The sequence below is a fragment of the Octodon degus genome, unplaced genomic scaffold (assembly GCF_000260255.1).
Source record: "Octodon degus isolate 3935 unplaced genomic scaffold, OctDeg1.0 scaffold00060, whole genome shotgun sequence".
Lineage (NCBI taxonomy): Eukaryota > Metazoa > Chordata > Mammalia > Rodentia > Octodontidae > Octodon > Octodon degus.
Window position 1 is genome coordinate 5,678,196 of NW_004524636.1, and position 12,660 is coordinate 5,690,855.

At 39.5% G+C, this 12,660-nt stretch overlaps 1 pseudogene; it reads right to left on the reverse strand.

Moving 5' to 3' along the window:
- Positions 1 to 10,032: 10,032 nt before the first annotated feature.
- Positions 10,033 to 10,902, reverse strand: LOC101580758 (annotated as a pseudogene).
- Between the last annotated feature and the right edge of the window lie 1,758 nt (positions 10,903 to 12,660).

A 12,660-nucleotide genomic window follows, 5' to 3' on the forward strand; every position in this document is an offset into this window, starting at 1 on the left:
GATATATATTAGCTTCTCCATGTCGTGTTATTTTCCCATTGTTGGCCCCTGTTTAATTTTTTCACCTTACCTAGTAGATTGATCCTGTTGATATTTATGGAATTATGCTCATTATCTCTTTCTGGAATGACTTTCAGCACATTTTGGAGTGCTAATTTGTTGCTTATGAATTTCCTCAGGTGTTTTCTTCATAGAAATATCCTACTTCTCAAAAATAAAAAAGAAATATCCTACTTCATCAGTTTTGAAAGATAGTGTCACAGAGTACATCAATCTGAGTTGGAGGTTGTTTTCTTTTAGAGCTGGTAATAGTTTACTCCAAGCTTTCTTTGATGTTGAGGGTTTCTGTTGAGAAGTTTACTGTGATTTTGATCAGGTTTTCTTTATAGAAAATTTGTTTCTTTTCCCTAACAGCATTTAATATTCTGTTCCTTTGTTGTATTTCTGGAATCTTGACTACTATGTGACTTGCTGTAGACTTTTTTTGATCATGGTTTATTGGAGTTCTATATGCCTAACTTATGGTATGTTTAATTCTTTTTCCTTGCAAAAGAAATTTTTTCCATGACATCTCGGGACAGTTTTTTTTTTTTCTTTTTATATCATTTTCACTGTCTCTTGCTTTTCATTGACTCCAATCACTATTATATTATTCTTTGCATCATCTAGCATCTGCTGGGTTGACTTCTTGTGGGCCCTTACATTTTAAAGTAATCTTTCTTTACATGATCGCTAACTACAAACCTGTCTTCTCTGAGATTCCACCCTCAGATTGGCTCATTCTGTGGCACACACTTACAATGGATTTTTTTTTATTTTCTGGATATGTGTTTGAATATGCTTTATGGATTGTATTTCTTTTCTGTGTTGACCCTTCATTGTTTCCATAATTTTCCTAAACTCCTTCATTTTTTGAACTCTAAATAAGCTAAAGCTTATAAGCATATCTCTCATTATGATCACCATCTCTAGTTTTGTGAGAAATTAATTTTGATTTGATATTTTCTAGAGCTTGGCTCATTTGCCTTCTTACTTATACTGTTACTGCTCCAGAGCCCATGTGGTTAGCTTTCAGATTGCTCCACCTCATTGTCCCCTGAACTTGATTTTGTTGATCAGAATATCTGAGGTTGCATCTTAAGTCAAGTGTCTTCTCATTGCCTTTTAAAAAAAAATTCCTGGGTTGGTGCTTATAAATTGCCTATGGTAGGTAGCTTTATGTCTAGTATTTAGAACCATTTGGAAATGACTTCTTTTCAGAGTTATCTTCCAAGTGTAGCTGGCTTTTGGGTCCTAACTCTATTGTAATATCCTATCTCTTCAATCTTGGGATGAGAAGTTGTTGCCCAGTTGGACTAGCACATGATTTCTTGGCACTGGCCTATATTATTTTTTATTACCTTTAGGCAATCTTGGTGTATCAGAAAGAACAACTGGTAAGAACAATTATGTCACCATGGCCAAAGTGGTACAATAAGCAATAGCAACAGCATCAAACACAGCCTAGAAAATAATAAATTGATGTAACTGTTAATTTTCCAAGTTTAACATAAGAACTAGATTAGTCGTTATATAACAATATCCAAAACAAATCTAATAAACCATATGCAGTAAGTCTTCATTACGCTATTTTTATCCTCGGGGAGACCATTTTAAAGGGAATGGGGAAAATAGAGAAATAGAAGAAGAGAAAGAGATTAGAAGCAAGGTTGGAGGATTTAGGAGGATTACAGAAACTTTGGTAAACTGGTGCAGTAAACAGAATGAGAGATAAAGTAGAAATGAAAGCAAGAATGGAACACAACAGCAACAATAAAAAACTAGAAACTATATTTGCACTCACCTAAAAACATGAACAGTGAGAACAAAACAAAAACAAAGAGCAAACAAAAACAAAGGGAGAAAACAGAAAGGAAAAAACAAGGTCTACTTCATGGTGTTTCTCTGTTGGCACTCCTAGACAGTGTGGGCTGACAAAGTCCAAGTCCATGTTGATTAAACCCAGAAAGCCATCTGGAGCTTTACAGTGGGGAAGTGGATAGTCTCAGAGAGCCTGCAGCTTTATTTCCACTGAAGTTCGGGTTCATTTCCTGCCTTGAAGTTGGAACTAGACCTGCTCAGCCTCTAGCAGCGCATGCAGTTCTTGTGGACTGGAACTCAGCTAGGAGCCACTAGGTGGAGCAGTTGTTGCTAAGTTATGAGCTCAGTTTGCCCCCTCTTCAAGATGGCTCTGGGCCAATCACCCACTCCCTTAGGATAACAAAACTGAAAAACTCACCAGTCAGTGTAGTCCACCAGTTCTACTGCCCCTCTCAACTGTCCTCTAGGGTCACTAGCAGTCACTATATGTCTGTAGGTTTTAGCTGCCGCTCTCATGGAGTGAGTCTTAGCTCAGGAAGAAAATGTTGCCTGCCCCCTCCTTCTTCACTGAAGTCTCTATCTTTGCTTTCCTTGTGGCCTTCAATTCTTATTTCATATCCCTTCTCAGTCCAGGAGACTCACTTCCCTCCTTGTCTTCCTCATGTTATATTCCAATGTCTGAGCACCAAATCTTGGAGAAGCTCTTTCTCTGCTGTTCTCCACTCCATTAACTTCCCAGAAATCATATTCCCTTGTATTTCTGTGATGAAATCTTATCAAACATGAGCTCCTTTAGAAACATAAGATTCCTAGTAGTCAAAGTAAATGGTCATGGAGTTGTTTAAAATTCAGGTATAAATGTGTACATTAGAGAGATGCTGTGTCTGCTGCACACTGATACAGAACAAATCTTTTAAAACTTGACACTGCTTAAGATAATGTACAGTTCGGCATGAATGCTGTGTTGGTGTCACCAGGGCTTGCTGTAGTGACTGTTTGTCCGGTGGGTTAACCCCAGTTGGAAAGTCCATTATGTCATTGTTCTCAGTTTACAAATGGCAGTTCAGTGACAAAGGGAGGCAAAGTCCCTGGAAGCTCTTTACCTTGCTCCATTTAGATGTGTGCCTGATGGAGCTAATTCAGATATTTCTCTCTTGTTCCAATTTATAGAGCAAGAGAATGCTCAGCATAAGATATCCAGCTATTTGGAAAATACTGAAATTGTTGGAGGAACTGTAAGAAAATGCCCTTATCATATGGTTGGAGTGTAAGAGAATTTCTTTGCAAAGGGACAGAGTTAGTTTAAACTAACTTGGAGGAGGCTTGGCTTTTTTAATGGAACAGAAATAATAGTGATCTACTAAAGATGATGGTTAACAGCTGCCTCTTAAGGTACTGCAAACCATCTGATCTGCAGCATTCGCTGATTTCCAGTGTATAAACACATCATTTGGCTGGTGTCAAGTTCATGTTCAGATTGGCGGGCACGTCTATAGTAGATTCAGGAGCACTGGCAAGCCTATGCTTTGGAAGGATGAGAAAGGGAAAAGCATTAACAATAAATTAAAGAAAGGTCTCTAGATTCTGAAACCTATTGGGAAGATGAGAATTGAACATAGAAGTGAGAGAAGGGCAGAATCTTCGTTGTAGTATTCTGTACCTACATATCAGTACCGTGATTGTTCTCAAAATATGTATACAGACCCAAGCATAGCCAAAAAGAAACAAAGTAAAAAAGAAAGAAAGAATAATACAATAGAAAATGAATAAGACTAAAGTTGTTCAGTTTAGGTCCAAAGTCATTATGAAAACATAAAAAGGATAAGTCTCCCCTAGGTTTTGATTGTTCATCAGCTCCAAATGTTGACCCAAAGTAGCCTTGTAGTAAAAGACGAAAATCTCACTGAAACATACCCAAGGTGGGTGACAGAATATAAAGATTCTTAATAAGGATTCAAGAATGTTGAGCCAGTTCCTGTATTGTTTTTAGTCTAACTCTGTGGCTGTGAACTTCTGGATCATGCAATTTCTAAGTTTTCTGGGTCACCTTTCTTCCAGTGTTCCTTGGGGAATTATATTCCAAAGCCACTTATCATTTCCATGGAGAGAATATAAAGGATAGATAACAGACAGACAGACAGACAGACAGACAGACAGACAGACAGACAGTCTAGTTACAAAGCAGAACCAGTAATGGCAACACAAAAGTGGCAATATTTATTTCTGGTATAGAAATTCCAAGGCAGTAAATAAGGAAAGAGGAGAGCATTCCAGATTGGCTTGAAGCAATGGGTAGAGAGAATATGAGAAAGAAAGTGTCCACTTGTCAGAAACATCTGCCTCAGGAAGAGGTATTAGGTCCACCAGGGCACATGCTGTCTGCCTGCCAGGTATAATGGTATCGTATCAGTGAGAGCAGCATAGGACAAGAGGATATCCTACACAGTCAGCTTCGGTGGGCAGCTGTCACCCCGCCTGCTTCTCTTCTGTGTTGTAAAGCAGCCAAGAGCATTCACAACAAGAAACACATGGGTTTACCCAACCATAGGTGTTCAGCCTCCAAAACTAAACAAAAGATTTAAATAAATCTCTTTTCTTTAAAAGTACCTGGGTTCAGATATTTGTTATAGCAACACAAAATGGACTGTTTTGAATATGGGTATTCATTCCTCTGGGCCCATGTCTTAGCATCATCTTCTTCATTAAGGCTTTGGCTTAAATAACACAAATGGTTTCCCAGTGGCATCAACCAAGCTCATTTTTTATGCAAGGTATACATGCGTCTTTTCTTCCTATCACATGTTTTTATTGCCACCTGTGGATCTTGGCACCCACTAGATAAATAAGTTGTTTTACATTGCACATTGGATGCAGGAATAGCTGTATGCATGTAAATCCAGGCAGCTGTAGAGAACACTCATTGTGTTGAACTTCTTGGAGCACTCTCAGAAGAATGGAGTGTGCCGCTGCCCCTAACAGGGGAGAAAAAGCAGTCTAGAGAAATTTTAGTTTCAGCTCAATAAATTTGACTGCACAGAGTGATCCTATGTGGAAAGCAACTTCCCCATAGCTTATGTGTTTACCATGAGCCAACAGAATGGTTTTCTTTGGGATAACCAAATAATAATGAAATGGTTTCTTTGTGTCAGTGACCTGATTGTACTAGTCATATTCTACTGGTTCTAACCAGAACACTGGTCATAACTAGCCAAGTTTTTTTTAACATTGAATTTATTGACATATTTTGGATACACATAATTATCATATTCATTATAGAGAACTTGTGCCTTTAAATAATATTTCATGATCCTTTCTTTCCCATCCCCATAGTCTCCTTTCAGTGCAATTCCCCTCCTTATTTACAAAAGCTTTTCTTTGGGATAACCAAAGTTTTGACTAGCTTTTTTTCTATTTTTACCTTCTTTTCTTTTGCTTTCTTTCTTTTCCCCCTCCTCTTTCCTTAGATCTTTCCATTTAAGCATTTTTCTTCCTATTTCACAATATGTATTATAAATTTTGGTCTTTATTTACACTTTCAGTTTCTCATACCAGAGGAAGAGTGTGATATTTGCACATTTGCATCTGATTTACTTAAGAGTACAGTCTAAAGGTGCATCCATTTACCTAGAAATGGCTTAGATTAAACTTTATGTTGACTAGTGCTCCTTTGTAAAAAAAAAAAAAAAAAATCCTGCTTCTTCTTTCCCCATTCATCAATTGATGGATACTTGGTCTGATTCTAAGATTTAGGTATGACAAACTATAACATCACTGGTCACTTCAGTGATGCAATTTAAAACAATGTTGGATTCCATCTCACTCCAGAAAGAATGGATATTATCAAGAAGTCAACCAATCACAAATACTGGTGCGGCTGTGTGGAGAAAGAAATCCATCTCCACTATTGGTGGGAGTGTAGACTGGTATAGCCACTGTGGAACTCTTTGTGGAGATTTCTCAGAATATAGGACTAGAGGCTCGATTTGAGCCAGTCATTCCCCTCTGGGTATCTTCCCCAAAGAATTGAAAGCATCATACTAAAGTGATATATGTGTACCCAAGTCATGCTTTTTATCCGAAGACTTCCTAAAGTACAGAATCAGCCCATACTTCTATGGAAAGAGCTCCATCTATTCCCAGTCCAAGAAGCAATAAATTTAGTCAAAGCTTCTTTCCTCTCTTAATTTTAAATAGAATTTCAATGACCCCAATTTTTGTATTTGTATTCTGATTCTGTGTCCTGGTAATAATATGTATTAGAAAAACTTGTACATCTTCAGATGCACGGTGAACCCAGCTGTCTTCCTCCATCTACATATGCCCACACTTACTGTTTACATTCTCATGACCCTGTGGAAGTGGGTCCTATTAGAGTATCACACAGAAAATAATAACACTAAAATGCTTCAGTTTAGGTCCAGGAATAGGAGGACATTACTTTGCCTGGAAGGTTTCACTTTTGCCAGCTCTACCAAAATGCGATAATGGTGTACACACTGAGGAGTTTGCACATTGTCAAGCACAGTGTCCACCTTGCAACTTATAGAGCAAGCAACGACAGAACTGCATCTAATTCCACTGAGACTGTGGCTGTGATCTTACATTAGGACTAGAATCACCTGAAAGCACAAACTCAGCCTGAAAGCCAAGCCTCCAAGCTTCCTGAAAGTTGTTCTGAAAGCTTGGAACGCCTCACTGATCAGCAAACACTCATTGCTCTCATTTTGCACTAATTCTCTTTAGGTCTCTGACTGCTGCAGCAGACAGCAGGTGTTCCAGGGCTTCTGAAAGCAGACGGATGAAAGAGGGCACTGCAACTCTAGCTCATTCTTGTCACATGTCATTTTGCTTATATAGCATTTGGGACAGTGTTTCTCCTCCATTGATTCACAGATGCTGTCACCTTCAGGCTTGAAGATATTTCAAAGACATTTTGATTCACTCTTCCCTAAAACTATGATCTGGATTGTCTTAGCCTGACTGTACTGCAAGGATTTGAATGACGTATAAATAGATCCACAACTGGAAGAACTCACTACAGAAGTTTGCAAGCTTCTCCTTGAATCCAACACTCAGATTTGCTATGTAGAAATTAATAAGAAATCTCTGGGGTGAGAGCCAGAAGTGTCAGTGGAGTGTAACTCAGTGGCTCAAATAATGATATCTGAGTCAGTTGTAATTTGCAGTAGTGAAAGAGTAGGTGCTGGGAGTGGAATGATGACACCTTTATGAGACTCTTGACAAATATTGACAACAGCGCCTTAAACTATTATACTGAGTTCTTTTTGTTTATTCCTATAGGTTTACAAACAAGTTTCACGGAGTACTATACTTTTAATATTATGGAGAACTATAAAGAATAGCAGGTATCTAATTCATAAGATGTTGGGTCCTCAGTGCACTTACAAAATGTTTACTTCTGTGTTAGCATCTTTACATACTAGGATTTTAGTTCCATGGACAAAGTTCTTCTGTTAAGGATAACCAGTTAAAGACCACTACTTTAAGTTGACACCAGCTGAAAGATTTTCATGGTTTTGTTTTTTTTTTTTTTCACAGAGGCACAAGTACTGCAACTTGTCATTTCTCTGAAAAGTTGGGTACCTCTTCCAACTAGTACCTAAATGAATGGCAACTTTGCTCACATATTCTTGTGGTTGAAGAAATTTTCATTTTTCATGCAATCTACTATAATTAAGATTCCACTAATAAATTTTCCATAACTCTTGATTCCATAGGAGGAATTTATTGGCTAATGAGAGACGGTAAGGAAGTAAACAAAAGGGTGCTTTTGGAGATCAATTCTTGTCAGTGTTATCTTGCACATTAGCATTTCTCTGATGCTGTTGCTGTCTGTGCAATCAGCCAGGTAAAGAGTAAAGTGATCTCCATAAACTAAATTTTTGATTGGTGCAGGATGCAACAACATGAGTGCATCTTTTTAGCAACGTAGATGTAATCTTGGTTACATCACCTGGGCAGATGCTGTTGAGAAAGTGTGTTCCTCAGAAGTTATTAAAAACAGAAGTTAAGCAATTCAGAATCCAAAAAAGCTAAGGTTTCAAATAGGAGGACTTCTCTAAACTATAAGACTTTTAGAAAATCACAGTAATCATTGAGAAAGCTTGGGCATGAACTGAGGCTAAATTAATATTGTCTAGCTATTAAAACGCTTACTAACAGTAACAAAGGTTTGGGTTATAAAGGAGATAACTGGACCTAAAGTTAGCATTTTAAGTCATTGTGTGCTATGTACTCTAAAAGAATGAACGGGCATTTGTTTTTACCAAGATACCTCTCTGATACTTTCACCTGAGGCCACTGCAGAGACATGTCATGTAGAATAAGCTCAGTCATGGTGCTGTCTACTGAGTAACTGCATTCTGCATTCAGTGTATGCAAAAGATAGCTTTCAACCTCGACTTTATGTTGCTGGCATTCATGATTTTAACTTTTGGAGAGGGTTCTGGTCAGAAGATTAAACTTATAATTTCAGTTTCAGATTTCCATTTGTTAAACTTCACAGAAGATCATTTAATAAACATACTGAAGGGAAAGCAAAAATAAATTAAAACAAAAATTAACTTCTTTCCATCTCTTTCTTAGCCTGTTTGGAATTTAGATTAGTTCATACTCAAATTAAATGTGAACTAGTTTTTACATTTATTCCTATAAATAGTCAATAACAAACACATAGTTATAAGTTATATTGAGGGCTGGACAGATAGCTCAGCAGAATAAAGTGCCTGCTTAGGCAGAGGCAGGGGCCAGGATTTGATCCCCAGTGTGCCATGCCAACCCCACCCTCAGGGTGCACAGAGACTGGGCGTGGTGGCACATGCTTGTAACTCAGCGTTTGGGAGGCTAAAAGCAGGAGGATCACTATGAGTCTGATCTGTGTAGTGAGACCCTGTAGTCTCTGTACTAAATACATAAAAAGAAATTTTAAAAAATAAGTTATACCAATTTAGAGTTTTGTCTGAATACTGATGAAAATTTGGTTAATATTTTTTTTTCCTTAGAACCAATTTTCAAGCAAAGGGAGCTTCCTTTATTTAAGACAACTCTGCTCTCATGTTTGAAATACACATGGCTAACTTCTAGAAACAGAATTTTTCTGGGTCACAAGATTTAAAATAACCTACTTAACCATTCAAAGAGTAGATTCAAAGTGGTCTGACACTATCTCTTGACCACAGTCCACTTGCAAGTAATAGCAACAAGAAATTGTCAAACTTAAGTAGCTGGAATAGGGCTCATCCGTCACAACTAGCTGCTGTCTTCCATTGTTGTAAACTTTCTCCATACTACAGAGAGATGTACTATTTATTTATTTATTTATTTATTTATTTATTTTGGTGGAACCAGGGATTGAACTCAGGCCCTTGCACTTGCCAGGAAAGTGCTTATTCTACTGAGCCATCTCCCCAGCTCCGAGATGTACTCCTTACCCTGAATCTACATTATCTTATAGGTTATGGATGCAAGGGGGAAAAAAGAATCAATGACATGAACAATGCCAGGCCCCTGGGACCTTGCTCCCACTGTGACTCTGTAATGAGGAGACCCATTGGGAAGAGCTCCATCAGGGCCATCAGGGCTCAGTAGGCTTTCATTTAGAGGACCCTGTGGCTGCTGTCCACTGCAAGAGGGTGAGGTAAGCACTGTTTGAAGTAGTGCCCACACCAGGGGGAGGAAATGACTCAGTGGCCACACAATAGTAAAACTCTTTCAGCAAGAGAAGCCATGCTCAAACTTGGGCCCCTGAACAAAATCTCAGCATGATTCAGGCTTAGAAAGTCAAGCTAGCTTATACTAGCTGACTAATAATACCCCCAGGGGCTCCTCCAAGATATGGCTGAGGAATGGATGCGAAGACAGAACAGGTCCCACTAGGAGAACAGGGGAATTGGGGTGCCCAGGGAGAATGGAGCCTGACTTGCCACAGAGTTAAGGAAGCAGACTTCACACTTCTTGTGCTAAGTTACTATCATTTTGTTGGGGGGGGGTACAGTGGGCTTTATTGATGGTACCCAATGGCAATGAGCCAGGGCTTCCTAGGTCTGTCCCTTCTCCAGGGTGCTGGGATGGAAGCTGTGAGGAGGAGGTTCTCAGTGTTGGGGCTGAGTAGGGCAGTGACTTCTACAGCATGGCCTCTCCATCCTTTCACTTTCACCTGGCTGTGGTGGGGCACCACTTTCTCTTTGGAGGCCATACTGACCTGAGGTCCACCACCCTGTTGCTATAGCTGAACTCATTGTCATACCAGGAAATCAGTTTGACAAAGTAGTCATTCAAGGCGATGCCAGTCCCAGCATTAAAAGTGGAAGAATGGATGTGACTGTTGAAGGCATAAGACACAACTTGGTCCTCAGTGTAGCCCAGATGCCTTTGAGAGGACCATCTGATGCCTGCTTCACCACCTTTTTGGTGTCATCAAATGGATACAGGGATGGTGTTCTGGGCATCCCAGTGGCTGTGGTACCATAGCTTCCCAGAGGGGCTGTGCACAGTCCACTGGGTGGCAGTGATGGCATAAACTGTGGTCATGAATCCCTCCATGATGCCGAACTTATCATGGATCACCTTGGCCAGTGGGACTAAGCAGTTGCTGGTACAGGAGGCATTGGTGACAGTCTTGAGGGAGTTAAAGTACTTCTTGTGATTCACACCAATCACAAAAAAAGGGGACATCGGTGGAAGAGGCAGAGATGGTAACCCTTTCGGCACCACCCTTCAGGTAAAGACACCAATGGACTCCACAATGTGCTCAGCTCCAGGATCACCCCACTTGATGTTGTCATGATCTTGCTCGTGGAAGATGGTGATGACCTTTCCATTGATGACAAGCTTCCCATTCTCAGCCTTGACAGTGCTGTGGAACTTGCCATGGGTGGAATCATACTGAAACATGTAGATGATGTAGTTGAGGTCAGTGAAGGAGTAATTGATGGCCACAACATCCACCTTGCCAGAGTTAAAAGCAGCCCTGGGAATCAGGAGTCCAATATGGCCAAATCCATTCTTGTTGACCTTAAACATCATGTCTGAGTCACTACAGGCACTGCACAGGAAGAGCAGCTGTCAGCAGGCATGCCGGAACACAGAGCCATGCTAATCTGTTCTCTACGTGGGCAGAACACAACTACCCTCATTTTTTCCCTCTTCTATGATCATTTAAACACAATATATTCAAGGTGAATTTGCATTTTCTTTTTTAAAATGATCATTTTCTTAATATGGGGAAAGTTGATTTTTCTCTGTTTCCATACAATTGCTCCTCAGAACTATTGACATTAAAATCAAAACACACATGTGAAAAAGAAAAAAAAAAAAGCCGGTGCCAAAGTACTCAGGAGAGGTCAGAAGGGCCATTTTGGAAATCAAATAGGCACCGTAACAGAGAAGCAAAAGTTATTTTCAGGGGCTCCATTTATCCAACAAACATTGGGTGAGATTTATTATACTGTGTATCTTATAAGGAGTGAGGTACCTGGGTTATCTTATAAGGGGAGTAAAGTCAGAGCAAATTTTTTAAATTGTGTCGGTAAGATTACATAATAAGAAGTCTATCCTCAGTTACTTTTTAGGTATGCAATAAATTATTCTGACTACAGGTCCAACTTAGTCAAGCAGATCTCTAAAGCTTGCTTACCTGAAACATTATGCTTATTGATGAGTACTTTCCCATTCTCCCCTCCCTCCTGTCTCTAGCATCCACAAATCTATTGTTCATGTCTACAAATGTGATGATTTTATAGCCTTGAAAGAAATGGAATCAAGCAGTGTCCCTCCTTCTGTAGACTGGCGCATTTCACTTAGCACAAAGTTTTCGAGTTTCCTCCACGTGGAGTACAGTGCAGTTTCCTTCTCTGTTTGGGTTGAACAGTCTTCCATTTTATAATTTGCCCTTTTTTCTTCAAATGTTCGTTTGTTGTCGAGCATTTAGGCTGAAGCCTCGGCTTGGTTATTATGAACGGGATTGTAGCAAATATGGGAGTACTGACCCCTCTTTGGAATCCTGGTTTCAGTTATTTTGGGTTAGCACAGAGAAGAAGAGAGATTGCTATTAAAAATTGTAGAAGTGTTATTTCTGGTGCCCTACTAGAGCTAGGAGATTACTCAGAGCAAGCGCTGGGGAGTGCTGGGTCTGATGACAAATCCAAAGCCCAGAGCAGGTGGTGAGTAGGGCACACTTACTAAACAGGATCAGGGCAGAAGTAATAAAGCATATGTGTAGCACACCGGGTGACAAGAACATGGCACGTCAGGCGATACTTACGTGGTCCAATTAGCTTGGAGCAAAAAGTGCAGGTGAGGCACAAAACGACAGTGGAGGAGGAGGGTGGGGTCTTTCTTCTTTTATAAAACCCTAAATCCTGTGGAGAATTCTTGGCAGAGAACATCATAAGAGGCGGTGGATAAGAAGTTACTGGCTTCTTTCATGATTAAAAAGGTATTTAAGTGATTCAGCCAGGGTTCCAAGCTGTGCTTTCTGCCTCTGAGATCATCTCATATATTTAATGCTTTACCTTTCTTTCTCTACTGTGTTTTTATTGATGATGCTAAAAATTAAAGTCAAATCCTGTCATCTACATATATCTGCGATTACAAATTTGTTTCCCCTTTGGTTGTTTGTTCAAGTCATCCACAAAACATCCTGCCTAATTTTATTTTATAAAATTCCAAAGATTATGACAGAGATAATACCATGTATATCTCCTGGATGGATGAAGAAAAAGATAGTTTTCATTTGAAACAGCTTACTGCTGGAGAGGTAGAATGAGGGAAACATTCAAG